Source organism: Lathamus discolor, chromosome W (genome assembly GCF_037157495.1).
Source record: "Lathamus discolor isolate bLatDis1 chromosome W, bLatDis1.hap1, whole genome shotgun sequence".
In the NCBI taxonomy this organism is placed as follows: Eukaryota; Metazoa; Chordata; class Aves; order Psittaciformes; family Psittacidae; genus Lathamus; species Lathamus discolor.
In genome coordinates, this window is record NC_088908.1 from 20,433,864 (window position 1) to 20,448,247 (window position 14,384).

At 43.5% G+C, this 14,384-nt stretch overlaps 2 long non-coding RNA genes across 5 annotated transcripts in view; one reads left to right on the forward strand and one right to left on the reverse strand.

Annotated features, from left to right (window-relative positions):
• Positions 1 to 4,532, forward strand: part of LOC136004179 (uncharacterized) — a 60,735-nt gene extending 56,203 nt beyond the window's left edge. For 2 of the 4 annotated variants that reach the window (XR_010608252.1, XR_010608250.1), the window contains exons 4-5: positions 2,663 to 2,775; positions 2,893 to 3,890. This is a non-coding gene — a long non-coding RNA (uncharacterized LOC136004179). Of the gene's footprint in view, positions 1 to 2,662; positions 2,776 to 2,892; positions 3,891 to 4,161 lie in introns of those variants that run through there. The other 2 variants (XR_010608253.1, XR_010608251.1) reach the window with 2 other exon arrangements.
• A 946-nt stretch (positions 4,533 to 5,478) lies between these two features.
• LOC136004180 (uncharacterized) overlaps positions 5,479 to 14,384 on the reverse strand; it is a 29,004-nt gene continuing 20,098 nt past the window's right edge. The window contains exons 4-5 of the long non-coding RNA XR_010608255.1: positions 12,719 to 12,817; positions 5,479 to 9,866 (exon numbers count right to left, since the gene is read on the reverse strand). This is a non-coding gene — a long non-coding RNA (uncharacterized LOC136004180). The remainder of the gene's footprint in view (positions 9,867 to 12,718; positions 12,818 to 14,384) is intronic.

Genomic DNA, 14,384 nt, shown 5'->3' on the forward strand with positions numbered 1-14,384 from the left:
CTCTTTATCAAAGGATTTCTGGTCTTTCTGACCATAGTTTAATATTTTCTTCCCCCCCCCCCTTCTTGCTTCATATATCAATGTGCCTATTATGCTTCTGAGTGCTTCTGTCCCCTCTCCTGCTAAGCTGAGCAAGCAAAGCTGCAGTTTAGTAACAAAGCTGGATCCAAATGGATGAAGGTTTTAAAGGGCAGAAATTAGATTACCAGGGCTGTAGTTTTCTTTAGCAATACTTAAAGTAAGGAACAAAAGACAGTGATGGCTCTGGCTTGGAAAAACCAAATTTGCTTTGAGCTGGTAGAAACCCAAGCATATTTAAAATAGAGAATGGTTTCTTAAATCCTAGCCTGGCAAAATACAGTGTATGACAGCACTGTGACTGAATCAAATAAGATATATGAATGTTTGTTGTGGTTTAAGCACAGCCAGTAGCTCAGAGCCACTCGCTCACTCCTCCCCCTGCCTATCCCTGCTCCTGGAGGGATGGGGAGGAGAATCAAAAGAATGTAACTCCCACAGGCTGAGATAAGAACAGCCCAGTAACTAAGGTATGACACAAAATACTACTGATACCACCAATAATAATAATGATAAGGGAAATAACAAGGGAAGAGAATACAACTGCTCACCACCCACCAACTGATACACAGCCCGACCCGAACAGCGATCAGTCCCTTATGGGTAACTACCCCCAGTTTATGTACTGGGCATAACGTGCTGTGGTATGGAAAACCTCTTTGGCTAGTTTGGGTCAGGTGTCCTGTCTCTGCTTCCTCCCAGCTTCCCTTCCTCCCTGGCAGAGCATGAGACTCAAAAAGTCCTTGGTCAGAGTAAACATTACTCAGCAACAACTAAAAACATCGGTGTTATCAGCTCTGTTCCCAGGCCAAAAGTCAAAAACATAGCACTGCACCAGCTACCAAGAAGGAAAAAAATGACCGCTACTGCTGAACCCAGGACAATGTGATTTGGGAAAGGGGTTTGTGGCACAAGAATACTTTTAGAGACAACCCTGTGCTGTTTTAAAAGCCTCAGGTAATTGGATAGTATAGGTGGAGCAGGGGTAGTGCTCCTCTGGAGACAACCTATAAATCTGCTGTGGCGAACACGGCTGGGATTTGCGGGTCTCCCTGAACTGAATGTTTTCAAGGCCAAAAAGGCAGTGGAAATCTTGCACAGGGTGCTCATTTCTAGATGTTAATGTGACCTGCCAATTCTGCATTTTTGTCATTAAACACCAGCAGAAGATATTAAACCCAGCTGAGTTATGTCAGGGGGGTTATCAGAGGACAGACAGTAAGTAGTTCCTTTAGCCAGAACAGAGAAGGTGTTGGGCTTAAAAGCCATAGGTCAGCACCGCCACTGCCTCATGTGGCATGGATTAAATTAAAAAAAATTATCTTTGAGTGGTATTACTGCAAACTAGCCAAGAACATCCATATGAAAGCTCAGCTTCTCTGAGCATAAATCACCTTGCCTGGAGGCTTGGTTGAGGTTTGGGGCTGACTTGCCTCTTCCAGCACTGCTCCTCAGTTATTGGTGCTGTAAATCCATTGTAGAAAATCTAAGTGAGATTCACTGTTTTTTTTTTCTGGATCAGGATTTTCAGGGGCTTCTCTGACTGCAGTTGGAAGCAAGCCTTTAAAAACCCAGAAAACTCTTGCTCAGCTCCATGAAAAACAATTTCCGCCTCCCCAGCTATATTGCTGATCGCTCTCAAATTCACAGCTTTTCCCTTTCAATCAATACATTAATCATGTAAGGGACAATCCTGCATTTTATTTAACCTGTTTCTCCAGGTTTGATTTTCTTTTATTTTTAAATTATGGATAGGAGCAAATTCTTCAGGCCACTTTTGACTCTCTAAACTTCCACTTGCTCATAACTCCTGTTTTAACTGTTGAAATTATGGCTGAGAATGGATTTTATTTAACTTCTGCTAAGTTACTGGCACTGAAGGATCCAGCTCAAGCAAAATTCATTAGATCCCACATCATTTTATTCTGTGCTTTCAAGAAGCTAGCTGGGTTTTTAATATTTTTCAGCTAACCACAATGAGTAGGAATAAAAGTATGAGTAGCTTTGTGAAGAAAACTTTTTAATGCTATTTCCAAAAAGCTCCAACTGGTGGCAGCAGCATTATTTTTCCACCAAAAGTAAACCAGAAAACTGAAAAAAACCAAACAAACAAAAAAAAAAAACAACCCAAACAATCAAACAAAAAACAAAAAACAAAAACCCCACAAAAAACAACCAACCAACCAAAATAAAACAAAAACCCCATCCCTAGAAATCATATCTACAAGCACTGTTCTGGAAATCTCAGGTGTGTTGCTCAAAAATGAGGTAAAAGTTATTTATTGCTTCCTTAAAATGGGGGGGGGGGGGGGAGGGGGGGGGGGAATCCATGCATTTAAACTAATAGCAGAGGTACCTGATGTGTGTGCTAGGATGGATGTGTCCATGGACAGGAGGTGTGCTGAAAGGGCACTTGAAAGCTTCCTTGGAGCTATCAGGTGCCATTAGGGATGTAATGACCCCCAAGGGAACCTGATTTCCACGACAGCTTACATCTTCCCAGCTCTCCCTCCTTTCTAATACTCTAAAACCCTTCTGTTATAGAAAAAGAACTGTTTGTTTTGTGGTGTTTTTTTTTTTCTAGGATAACTAAGACATAGAGAAATGCAAGCCCGTGCTGATGGGCTGTCAAGGTACTAGCTGTACAGGGGGCATTTCCCAGCGAGGATGCCTGAATGTGTGCTCCATCATCACAAGGTAAATCTTGCTCTGCCAAGAGCCTGGAGGCTATCAAGCATGGCCTCTGGACACATGCTTTGCTTCCCACCTGGATATCATTAAAGATTTTGAGTTCTCTTTTTGTTTTCTTTTTAGGCTGGGTTGACAGTGACATTGATTTGCTAACTCCTAACTCTGAAAGAAATCATTGCTGCCTTTCTGCACTTCTGCAGCATGCAGTTTAGCTCTTTTTAGGCTGAAAAGCCTCTCTGGAGAAGACTATGTCTTTTTGCCTTTTTCTTTTTGGTGAATTTTGCAAATGGTCCTGAAACAAATGTCAGGTTTGCTGCTAGCCTACAGCAGCTTGAAGAAGAGTTATGAAGACGATGGAGCCAAGCCTTTCTTAGAAATAGTAGAATTACAAAGGACAGTGGCCACTATTTCAGGATGGCCTTTAGAAACAAATTCTTCACCAGGAGGATGATGAGCCCTGGAACGGATCCCTGAGAGGATCCTCAGCAGTGGATGTGACCTCATGCAGGTGACAGTTTAGTTTTGGATTAGAGATCCCCAGAGGGTCCTTCCAAGCAACATCTCTGAGTCTATAATTCCTTCAAAACAATTGCCTCTCTTCCCTTTTTCTTTTGCCTCACCTGTTAACATTTCAACCTCTTTGGCAGGATATTTCCATTTGCTTAAATTATGTCACTACCACAACAGAGTCTTGTTCTCAGCCTCCGGTTACACCTACACCACTAAATAATACGTCTTCCTATACAGCCAGGCTGTCTGGGAAGGACTTATTCTTGGTGGGTTTACTCTAATGTTTGATTCCTGTGGGGAAATACCTCTGTGGAAAATTAACATTGCTTTGTCATTGGCCCTGTTTCACTCCCAGAGGAGAATGGAGAAAATTTTGAAGCTCTTTTAGCATGCAGTCACAATCACAGCTTCTGTGATTGAGTAATTTCTCTCTAAGTAAGTAAATTAACTCTAATACCCTTATTTGCTATCAGCATTATAAAACATAATAAAAGCCAGATGTCTCTTCCTTAACCTGATGTACTCTAGAAGTTTGATGGATTATTTTTTCCAGACTTTATGAAAGTGATTTTGCACTCTCTTTGTTTCTTTTGGTGAATTCATTGCGGAACCTTATGAGTGTCATATGGATACAGGTCTCAGCAGGGGGGAGTGGCGGGGGGGGGGGGGGGTGGGGGTGGGGAATCAACCTCTCCATGTCTCTCTCTGTCTTGTTTTGTTCTGTGAGCTGGTGGCTTTGAAGCAGGTAAGGTCTCTCTGTACTCAAGGGGGATGGCTAATGATTGAGTGATTTCAGTACAGAAGAGTGCAAAAGGATTTTTCAAAGCTGCTAAATAAGAGCCCTCATCCCCAGGAACCTTCTAACCAGCCTGTCTCTTCCAGTTTCCCTTGTTGCATTGGAGAAGAAGTCATCCAGGACTGGAGCCACGGAGAGGTGCCTGACACTTTTTGATTGATTTCAGCAATAGTTTGGGGCTTCAGTAGCTTTGTGGTTTGGAGGCTGGGGTGCTTGGTAAGACTGGAGCCAAAAGTGTGAAAAAATAACAGTTCTGTCATTGTTTGTAATTTCCTTTTCCTTTGGGTGAGTTCAGCTCAATCGCAAGATGGACTTTTTGTGAAGGAAGACTGAAGACCACTTGATGCTTTGTCTTTAGCCCCTTGGTGCTTGAATGTACCTGATAATCTCCATTCAGCTCCCTGCAAAACAAGCATGTGATCCCTCTTCCATGCTAAGCCATTAAAAGCCTGAAACATATACCTGGCTACCTTGCTGCTCCACCATAATTAGGCATGTGGAAAGCATGCAAAAACTAACAATGCTTAAAAACACTGTTTGGGATTGAGTTACCTGCACCAAGCCTGCTGCCAACAAGGGAGGATGAACAGACACAGGGGATAGCAAAGCCATGTCCACAAGGTCTACAGAAATGGGTCAGCAATTGCAATGCATGGATCTCACTTCTCATCAGCAGCCCCAGGGCAGGAGGAGCCGTGGTGGTAGAGGACTCTTCTGAAATCATCGTCGTGTCTGTAGGGATGGTGTTGGCGCAAGAACATGAGTGGTGGTGTGATGGAGTGGTGGGGCTCAGGTCTGCAGAGACTGCCCAGCATCATGATCAGCAGGCATAGAAGAGGGTGGAGAGGAGCTGGAACATTTCCTATTTATTTTATTGGCCTTCTTTCAAAACATCTGAGAAATGAAAGGACCCTGTTCTGTAACTGTACCCCTCCAAGCTATGGGATTTGTCCATTGAGTAATTCTGACTTCCAGTTAAACTAAGTATTGTTTTTATGGAAATAGCTTTTTCCCCAGCTGGGGTGATAACACAGTCATGATGTTTGGATGAGGTTTCTGGTGAAGCAATTTGGGGTTTCATGTCACTTACCAAGTCAGGCTAGTTCCTCATCCAAAATCATAATAAACAGGTAACGCATACCACGCAGCTGTTCTGAGCTCAAGCAACCTTCATTCAGGCACTCTTCTTCAATAACTCATCCATACACTGTTGCTAGATCAGTTGCCTTGGCTGTATCTCCTACATAATACTCTGATTAATATGTCCATGGGCATTTCGCAAAATGCAGAATGAAGCCACAAAGGTTCATGAGGCAGTGCTGTAATTTCTTCCTGTGATCATATACTGTGGGTGTCCCCCCAGAATATGGGGAAATGCCGTGGAATGGACTCAGAGATCAATATGATCAGACCAAAAGCCGTTTATTGCAAAGCATTAACTCCTTATATACTATTGCTTACATACACTTCCAGTGATTTGGCATATTATGATTGGATATATGTCCTTAAGACCCCTAGTCATTAACATATAATTTGTCAGGCACATTTATGAGAACTTGACCATGAAAGCTTGCCAACAGTCCATGGTTTCACAACTCGGTAAATTCCAGCTTCTTCTTATCTTGCTTGCTTAAGCTTCCTTGGGCCTCTCATGGCCTTGCTGTATCTTTCGGGATTATTCATGTACCAAATATCTATTCTCCTGTGAGAACACTGTCTCCACAGGGAAATTAATTTTTTCTTGTGGCACTAACATCCCATTTTAGCAACACTGAGACTGGCAAAAGGCCATGCTGAGTCAAACTGGTGCTGAAAGGCCTATTGTTCAGCAAGACTCTTTTCTTAATTTTAATCTGATAAAACCAGGTAGAGATGAGCAAAATGACCTGGCAATGATTCAAATAACCATTTCCAGCTTTGCTGAGTCAATGCTCTAAGGCAATTTTATAACCACATCAACATAAATTCCCTCGTTCCTGCATCCTTTTGCTTCGGGAGCACAAACGAGGCTTCTGGTATAGTTTCATACTCCTGATTTGTACAAATCATGTAAATCTTATGAGTGTGTCAGCAGGCATTATGGTAAGCAGCTTTGCCTATCTGATTTTTCTGTATGCTGCTGATTTCCCCATATCCTTAATTCCAGATGTGAAATGCCAATTCAGCAAGCAAATCCCCTGCCTTTTAAATTAGAGCAAGGAATGGAAAACCTCTACATTAAAAGTATAGGTATCTCCATGGTATTACAGAGGCATTAAGGGCTTAATCCAGGGAAGAGAGTCCAAAAGCCTGCTGTGCAAAATTGTGTGAGATGTCAAAGCAATTTGTACCAAAACCCCAGCATGGGTCCTGCTGGAGGATGCACAGTCCTTCCTCTGAAGGAGAATTAGGGGGAATCAGTTGTTTTAAGCTGTGAACCCTTCCCTCAGCACATGCTACTGTCTTTAACCATGTGAAGCTCCATCCATGCCCATGACTTTTAAACACATTTATTATCCTTCACCCCCCAGATTAGGGGGATCCCTCCAATGGACAGCCTAGAGCAAGGCACACACATGGCATCTGGTTTTCATGTTTAATCTCATCTTTTTTTAATTCGTCATGAGGCAAGGCTCAAGTGACAAAAGAACAATGCTCCCCCTGCATGCTGACTAATTAGGCTGCATCTGGAGCTAATTGCCTGCAAGGAGAGTACTCTGATTATCATACCAGCAGCAGGGGCAAGACAGAAGAAAAATTACTGATGATATACCTTGTTTTTTCTTGCAATCAATTTAACAGCCTCACGCTCTCAGGCCCTTGTTCTCATGGGGGACTTCGACCACCCTGATATCTGTTGGAGCAACGGTACGGCTGTTGAGTGAGCAGCTGTGTGGTTCTGAGTTGCCAGCTGGGCTTAAACCATGACAGAGTGTCTGTCTCTGAATATTACACCTATCACACTGATGGAAATGTCCCAAAGCCAGAGAAATGCCCCAAAATGGGAAATTTATGTATTTTGTTTAACGTATTATACATCAAACTTGTTTAATCTTTTGCGGCTTTGTCCCACCACAGAGTCATAAATAAATAGTTCCAGAATCTCTCTGCTCCCAGCCCACAGAGACCAAGTCTAGGCACCAAAGCTGCTGCTGAGCTCTTGGCTTGATCTCCATGTTCATCCTTCCTCTTGCCCTTGCCTCCTTCATTACGGTCCAGGCATTTCTCTTCCCCCAGTTGAGTGTTATCCCCAGCAGAGCTCAGCCACCCTCCACATTGATCTGGGGGCATTTGGCAGGAGCAGGAGGTCACAGGCAACCAGAGGAGGCAGGAGGTTGACTTAGAATCATAGAGTCATAGAATAGTTAGGGTTGGAAAGGACCTCAAGATCATCTAGTTCCAACCCCCCTGCCATAGGCAGGGACACCTCACAATAAACCATCCCACACAAGGCTTCATCCAACCTGGCCTTGAACACTGGCAGGGATGAAGCACTGTCCTCCACTATGAGAAGAGTCCAAAAAAGCAGAGCTAGACCCAGAACATTCTTTTGCTGTTGTTATGTTCCTAATTAATTTCTAGAGACTGTTTCTCGAGGCCTTTATATCTTATGCATTTAACATAACTGAGCATGTCCCAGTGCTTGAATCTCATGGTTTATGTGTTCATAACACGTGGGTGGTTCGTTGGGCTTTCACACAGTGACCTACACATCTTTTATTGTGTGTAATGTTATTCTGCAAGTTCCCATGTAACTCACCCTACCAGGACTGGCTAGTGCCCCATGGAGGTGGGTGACCAATTTATTATGCCTTAGCTGGAGAAATTAGAGAATTTGCTGAAACCTGTCTCCCTTGCTCATTTGCATCATGGTTTCCCCTGTAAGATTTCTTGAACATCAAAATTAGTAGCAGCAGCCAAGGAACAAACAGGGGTTGTAAAGACTTTCTGTGGTGACAAACAAATGATGAACCCAGTAGGAAGGGCAGATTGGGGAAAAAAGACAAATATCTTGGGGGCCACAAGGCTGAGAATCCTCATAAAATTTCTGCTTCTGATGTACTGAAGAGGTCTGCCCAAGTGGTTGGGGCACAGTGCTAAATCCCAGGCCATGGGTGCTTTAGGTAATCATTATTTATTGTTACATTTTGCAACCGAGTAAAAAAAAAAAAAAAAAGCCAGAAAGATTTGAAAGATTTATCACTTGCTGGAACTGTGCTATTTCCTCCCTTGAAACCTTTGAGCAATAGAGGTTAAAAGTGAGTGTTACTTTAAAAGCAAGTGTTACTTGTGATACTGGGAGAAAGAATGCAATATTATATCTGTTACCATCTGGAATAGACCCTATCATCTGGCCTTGCTTTCTCCCCTCTCAGCCCCAGGCATGGAGACACACACAAGCATGCACGTGCATGCATCCACTTCAGAAATGGAGGCCACTCATTTTTAAATATGCGGTCCTATTTCTTGACTTTCTCTTTTAGGTTGGACAAGTTTCTATTGAATTGCAAAGGTGACCAACATTTGGCACAACTGTTCCTTTCAAATCTTTGTTAAACATGGAAACCCATCAAAAAAAAAAAAAAAAAAAAGCAAGATGATGCAGCGCTTTCCTATTGGTCTTTTTCTGCTCAATTGCTAACTTATGCCCCTTGAGTGCTAAGACTCTTCTTGTTTTGATGGGGCAGTTAAACTGTGGTCCCTGTGAGACAAGATAAAAGCTGATCTGTCTTTTTTGATGCTAAAGATGCATAGCCAGCATCCTTACTAGGATGCCAGGATTAGGAGAATACATAGAATTTCCAAATTTAGAGCAGAGGACTAGCTGCTTTTTAAAATGAGATGATAGCAAGGTAATGCCAAAAAAAGAAAAAAAAGTTTGCCTTTGTAACTAAATTCTGTTATTTTGTAACTAATCTTCAAATAGGCTGTTGGTGCAAGTAAACAAATGCTTCCTGTCTATTCGTCCTCATGGGCAGTTGTGTTTTAAAATGAAATATACAGGCTGACAAATGCCTTTACAAAAGCCAGATTATAGACTGTAAACCTACTGTCAGCAGGGTAGAAAAAAAAGTCCAAATGCCTCTGATGCCATTTAAAGATTTAGTTTGGCATCAACACTAAAGCACTTCATCTTGAAGGTGAAAGGAGCTTAGAGTTTATAAATTATTGTTTGGGCTCTAGTAAGCTCTGGATAAGGGAATCCATCTCCAAGGAAACAAATGACCTTCCCAAATTTTAGGGAGCTCTGGGTATTGTTATGAAGACAAAATGCCTTGGAAAAATGTCTCCAGAATACAAAGGGGTTTGAGACTGCTCCGTTACTCTTAACATGCAGTTCATGTAGCTGCAAAGGGCAAATCTTACAGTTCCAGTCTTTAAAAAGGGGTGGAAAAAACTTAAACATATCAGGGTAATAAAATACAAGCTGTTTAGATTGTCCCTTTCTGTCTAAATCGACTCTATGCTTGCTCTTGCACATGGTTGTCTAATTCAGGCTGAATATCTACATTATCTTGGCCAAAAAGTATCAAAATAGCCTATGTTCTCCCCAGTGGTGATTATCAAAGGAAAGTTTTGTGGCAAACATAGTGGTTTACAGTAACGTGGAGGAACAAAGAAACTCCAGAAGTGATGAAAAGCAATGGGCATTGCCCACCCTTGCATCCATGAAGTAAAATCTTCACCAGTGATGGTGTTTCAAATCCACTCTGAGCAGAGAAGTGCACTGCAAAGCTCAACTCCTTTGCTCTGCAAATGCCGTCCATAGTCTCCCTTTCTTCAGAGGGTTTTGTTTGCAAGCATGCTTCTGCTGTAAGGTAGAAGGAGATCAACATTAAAATGGGCCTTAGTTTTTAATTTTTATTTCACATCCTGCTTTTATTTTTGGGGTTTTGAGATGGACCTGAGCTGGCACAAGAATGCATTTACTCTGAAAATTCTTGCTGTGTTCCTCTTGCCCATCACAGCTTGCTTGTTTTTGCCAGGAATATTGCAGGTCATGCTGCCCTTGCTGGAGGCAACAGAAATTTCAGTTGATTTCACCAAATCCAGGAATGTTGAGAAGACTATGCATGCTGATTTGGGTGGGAAACAGAAAGAAAAAAGCACCTCTTCCATGGGTATAGAGTTTCCTTTTCATCCCTGCCATTTCATGTCAATCGGCACTAACCCAAGGCATCGCTTCTCATTCCCTTCTCACCTTTATTACTGGTGTCCATATTGATTAGCACAACTATTTGACACTCTTTTCTTGAGAAATGACCACCTCCATCTTTTGAGATGCCCACTCTAAATCTCAGAAACCCCACTTTCGTTGTGCTCTTCTGATTTTGTGAGGCTGTTTCTTTAAATGCTGCATAGCAAAACAGCAATTATTTGAGATGATGTCCACTTTCCAGGGTTCTCGTAAGGTTTGAAAGGTTGTGAGGCGGAAGCATGTTCAAATTTCTGAGCATGCCTCATGCTTGAAGCTAAAGTCCGTTGGCACCAAATTCTGTGAGACCTTTGGAAATGATGACTATTTCAGTGCCTATCAGATTGTTTTAATGCTTGAATGTGATTAATGCTGAGACTTGGTCTATTGGCTGTCCCTCCACTTCCACCCAGGGGCAAGGTGACAGTCATGCAGCTGCATCAAATGCTTTTGTTAAAAAGGAACAGAAATTAAATCGCTGGAAAATCTTCACAGCAGATCTTCCTCCACCCACAGAGAGGTGGGAATAAACATCATAACTTCAGATCTTGGTAAATGCAGATAAATAGAGGCTTAACTGGTAATTTAATGACATACCAAAGCCAGATTGCTTGAGGACTAAAATAATAAGTGGCCAATGAGCAGAATACTGGAATCCTGACAAAACCTGAAGTGCTTTGATACTGTGTACTCCCCTCTGTGAGGAAAGAGCTGCTGCAGTTGTGCACAGCGAGGATGATGCTGGCAGCATCCAGACAAAATCTCTTTTTTAGGCTTCTTCACCCAGGCATGTCTGAAAGGCTTCAATTCTCCTCACATGATTTCTCCAGTATATTTCTCCAGTATTTCTCCCTATCCATCTGCACTGCTGGGGCTTTCCTCTGACTCCCCTTAGAACATGTCTTCACTGTTGTTTCCTGAGAGATTTCATGTCAACATGTTCACTCAAGAGATTGTTTGACCGATGTCTCTTTTTCAGAGTTTCTTCTCTATGACATCTACCTGGATTTGTGTAAAGTGTTTGACACCGTCCCACATGACATCCTTGTCTCTAAATTGGAGAGATATCAATTTGATAGGTGGACCACTTGGTGGATAAAGAAATGGGTGGATGGCCGCATGCAAACAGTTGTGTTCAACGGCTCAATGTCCAGTTGGAAAACAGTAATAAGTGGTGTCCCTCAGGGATCAGTGTTGGGACCAGTCTTGTTCAACATCTTTGTCAGTGACATGGACAGTGGGATTGAGTGCGCCCTCAGCAAGTTTGCCGATGACACCAAGCTGTGTGGCTTGGTTGATATCCTGGAGGGAAGGAATGCCATCCAGAGGGACCTTGACACGCTTGTGAGGTGGGACAATGCCAACCTTAAGAAGTTCAACTAAGCCAAGTGCAAGGTCCTACACCTGGGTTGGAGCAATCCCAGGCACAGCTACAGGTTGGGTAGAGAAGAGATTCAGAGCAGCCCTGCAGAGAAGGACTTGGGGGTGCTGGTCAATGAGAAAATGAACACGAGCCGGCAGTGTGCACTCGCAGCCCAGAAAGCCAACCGTATCCTGGGCTGCATCAAAAGGAGCGTGACCAGCAGGTCGAAGGAGGTGATCCTGCCCCTCTACTCTGCTCTCGTGAGACCTCACCTGGAGTATTGTGTGCAGTTCTGGTGTCCTCAACATAAAAAGGACATGGAACTGTTGGAACAAGTCCAGAGGAGGGCCACGAGGATGATCAGGGGACTGGAGCACCTCTCGTATGAAGACAGGCTGAGAAAGTTGGGGCTGTTCAGCCTGGAGAAGAGAAGGCTATGTGGAGACCTCATAGCAGCTTTCCAGTACCTGAAGGGGGCCTATAGGGATGCTGGGGAGGGACTCTTTGTCAGGGACTGTAGTGACAGGACAAGGGGTAATGGGTTAAAACTTAAACAGAGGAAGTTTAGTTTGGATATAAGGAGGAAGTTCTTTACTGTGATGGTGGTGAGGCCAATGGGTTGCCCAGGGAGGTTGTGAATGCTCCATCCCGGGTGGTGTTCAAGGCCAGGTTGGACGAAGCCTTGGGTGACATGGTTTAGTATGAGGTGTCCCTGCCCATGGCAAGGGGGTTGGAACTAGATGATCTTAAGGTCCTTTCCAACCCTAACTATTCTATGATTCTATGATTTTAAGATGGTCCTAACAGTGGTGAGCAAGGCAGTGTTTTATAATTGAGATGTATTGTTTTAGAGTAACTGGGACATTGTTTGTTTTGCCTTTGTTTGACTCAAGTGATCACATTCAGGTCTGGATGGAGTAGCTGAGATTGATTGTATGCTCACTGCATGCTGGATTTGAGGCAGAAATGCAGTAAATGCATCACTGCTGCTACTTTTGTGTTCAGCCCTGCAGCTAGTGGTGGTGCTCTGAATCCCTCAGCCCTGCTAGGAACAGTCAGATGCTCGTGCTGACTGTCCCCGGACTCCAAATAGGTTGAGGAATACCTTTTGCTGGTGTAAAATAGATCCAGCAGTGCTGAAGTCAGGCAGGAACATGCACCAGCCAAAGATTCCCAGCATTTCTCCAAGCCCTCTAGAAAGAATCTGCAGAAAAAAAATCCAATTTAAAAAATGAATGCTTATCTCCAAAACATTCCCCCAACTGCACCCATGGCTTTATCTGTTTTCTTTCTGCTTCTTGGACTATCCCCCCCCCCCCCCCCTTTTTTTTTTTTTACAAGCTATCACTGCTGCAGCAAAGACTCTGTAATATAAATAGAGGCTGAGACATTTAGCATTTCACAACAGCTTGCTCAAAATCCAGGTCTTCTGCAGCTGTCTTGGGGTTGCTTATTGTCGTGGTTTAAACAAAGTCAGACATAAATTACGCAGTCGCTCTCTCACTCCCCCCCTTCTTGCCCTCTCCCTGCTCCTGGAGGAGAATCAAAAATAATGCAACTCCCACAGGCTGAGATAAGGACAATTTAGTAACTAAGGTATAACTCAAATCACTACTGCTACCACCAATAATAATAATGATAAGGGAAATAACAAGGGAAGAAAATACAACACCTCACCACCAGCCGACTGATAACTCCCCCACCCGACCGAGCACCGACCGATACCTAGTCCAACCCTGCAGTGAACTAGCCCTTCCGGGTAACTCTCCGTTGCATCCTGGGCATGATGTGCTGTGGTATGGAATACCTCTTTGGCTAGTTTGGGTCAGGTGTCCTGTCTCTGCTTCCTCCCAGCTTTCCCTCCTCCCTGGCAGAGCATAAGGCTCAGAAAGGCCTTGGTCAGACTAAAACATTTGTGTTATCAGCTCTGTTCCCAGGCCGAAAGTCAAAACACAGTGCTGCACCAGCTACTAAGGAGAAAAATGACTGCTACTGCTGAACCCAGGACACTTATCAAGACATAAAGCACAGGAGAGCTTTGCAGCTCAGAGGAGCTGAATTGCTGCAGCATCCTACAGGCTGTCACAGGCCGGAGGCAGGGGGCAATAAACCAGAAGCTTATTGAGAGCAACCAGCTGATGGGCAAACATTTGTTTTTCTCTTTCTAAAGGCAGCTTGACACCTATGGAGGGAACATGTGAATGCTGAGAGCAGTTTGATGGGGTTTAACAGGAGGAAGCCATTCACCCCTGATTTATATGTGCCTGCAGAGAGTAAAGGGTTGATTCTGCTTGGCCAGGAGTGCTCCGCAATTCACAGGATCCGGCTGCTGAGTAAAAGGGGAATTCATCCAGAGATATCTAGGAAATATGTAGAATAAGCTGCCAACCATATTTCTAAAGGCAACAGTTTACTAAGTTTAATCAACAGATAAATATTTTTATAGGGAGTGAAGGGATGGAGGGGTATTATGACAACAAGAGAGATGGGATTAGACTAATCTAATCCAGGCCAAGTGGGCTCTTGTGTAGTGTCAGGACTGTGTGATTTAGACTACTTCACACTCACCAACACTGATAAGGAGGACAGTTATGAGGAATACACAACTCTTGTGTCACCTTCAGTCAGGCTGGGTACTGCAAATCTCCAGCTCCAAATTACCAGGGACAAGGTTGTGTTGGGGAGTGTACCCTGGGGCTCTTGTGATACAGCAAGGGCTTCTGGTGCTCACCCTGCTCTCAGATAGAGGTCACCCTTGCCCTGTCCCTTGC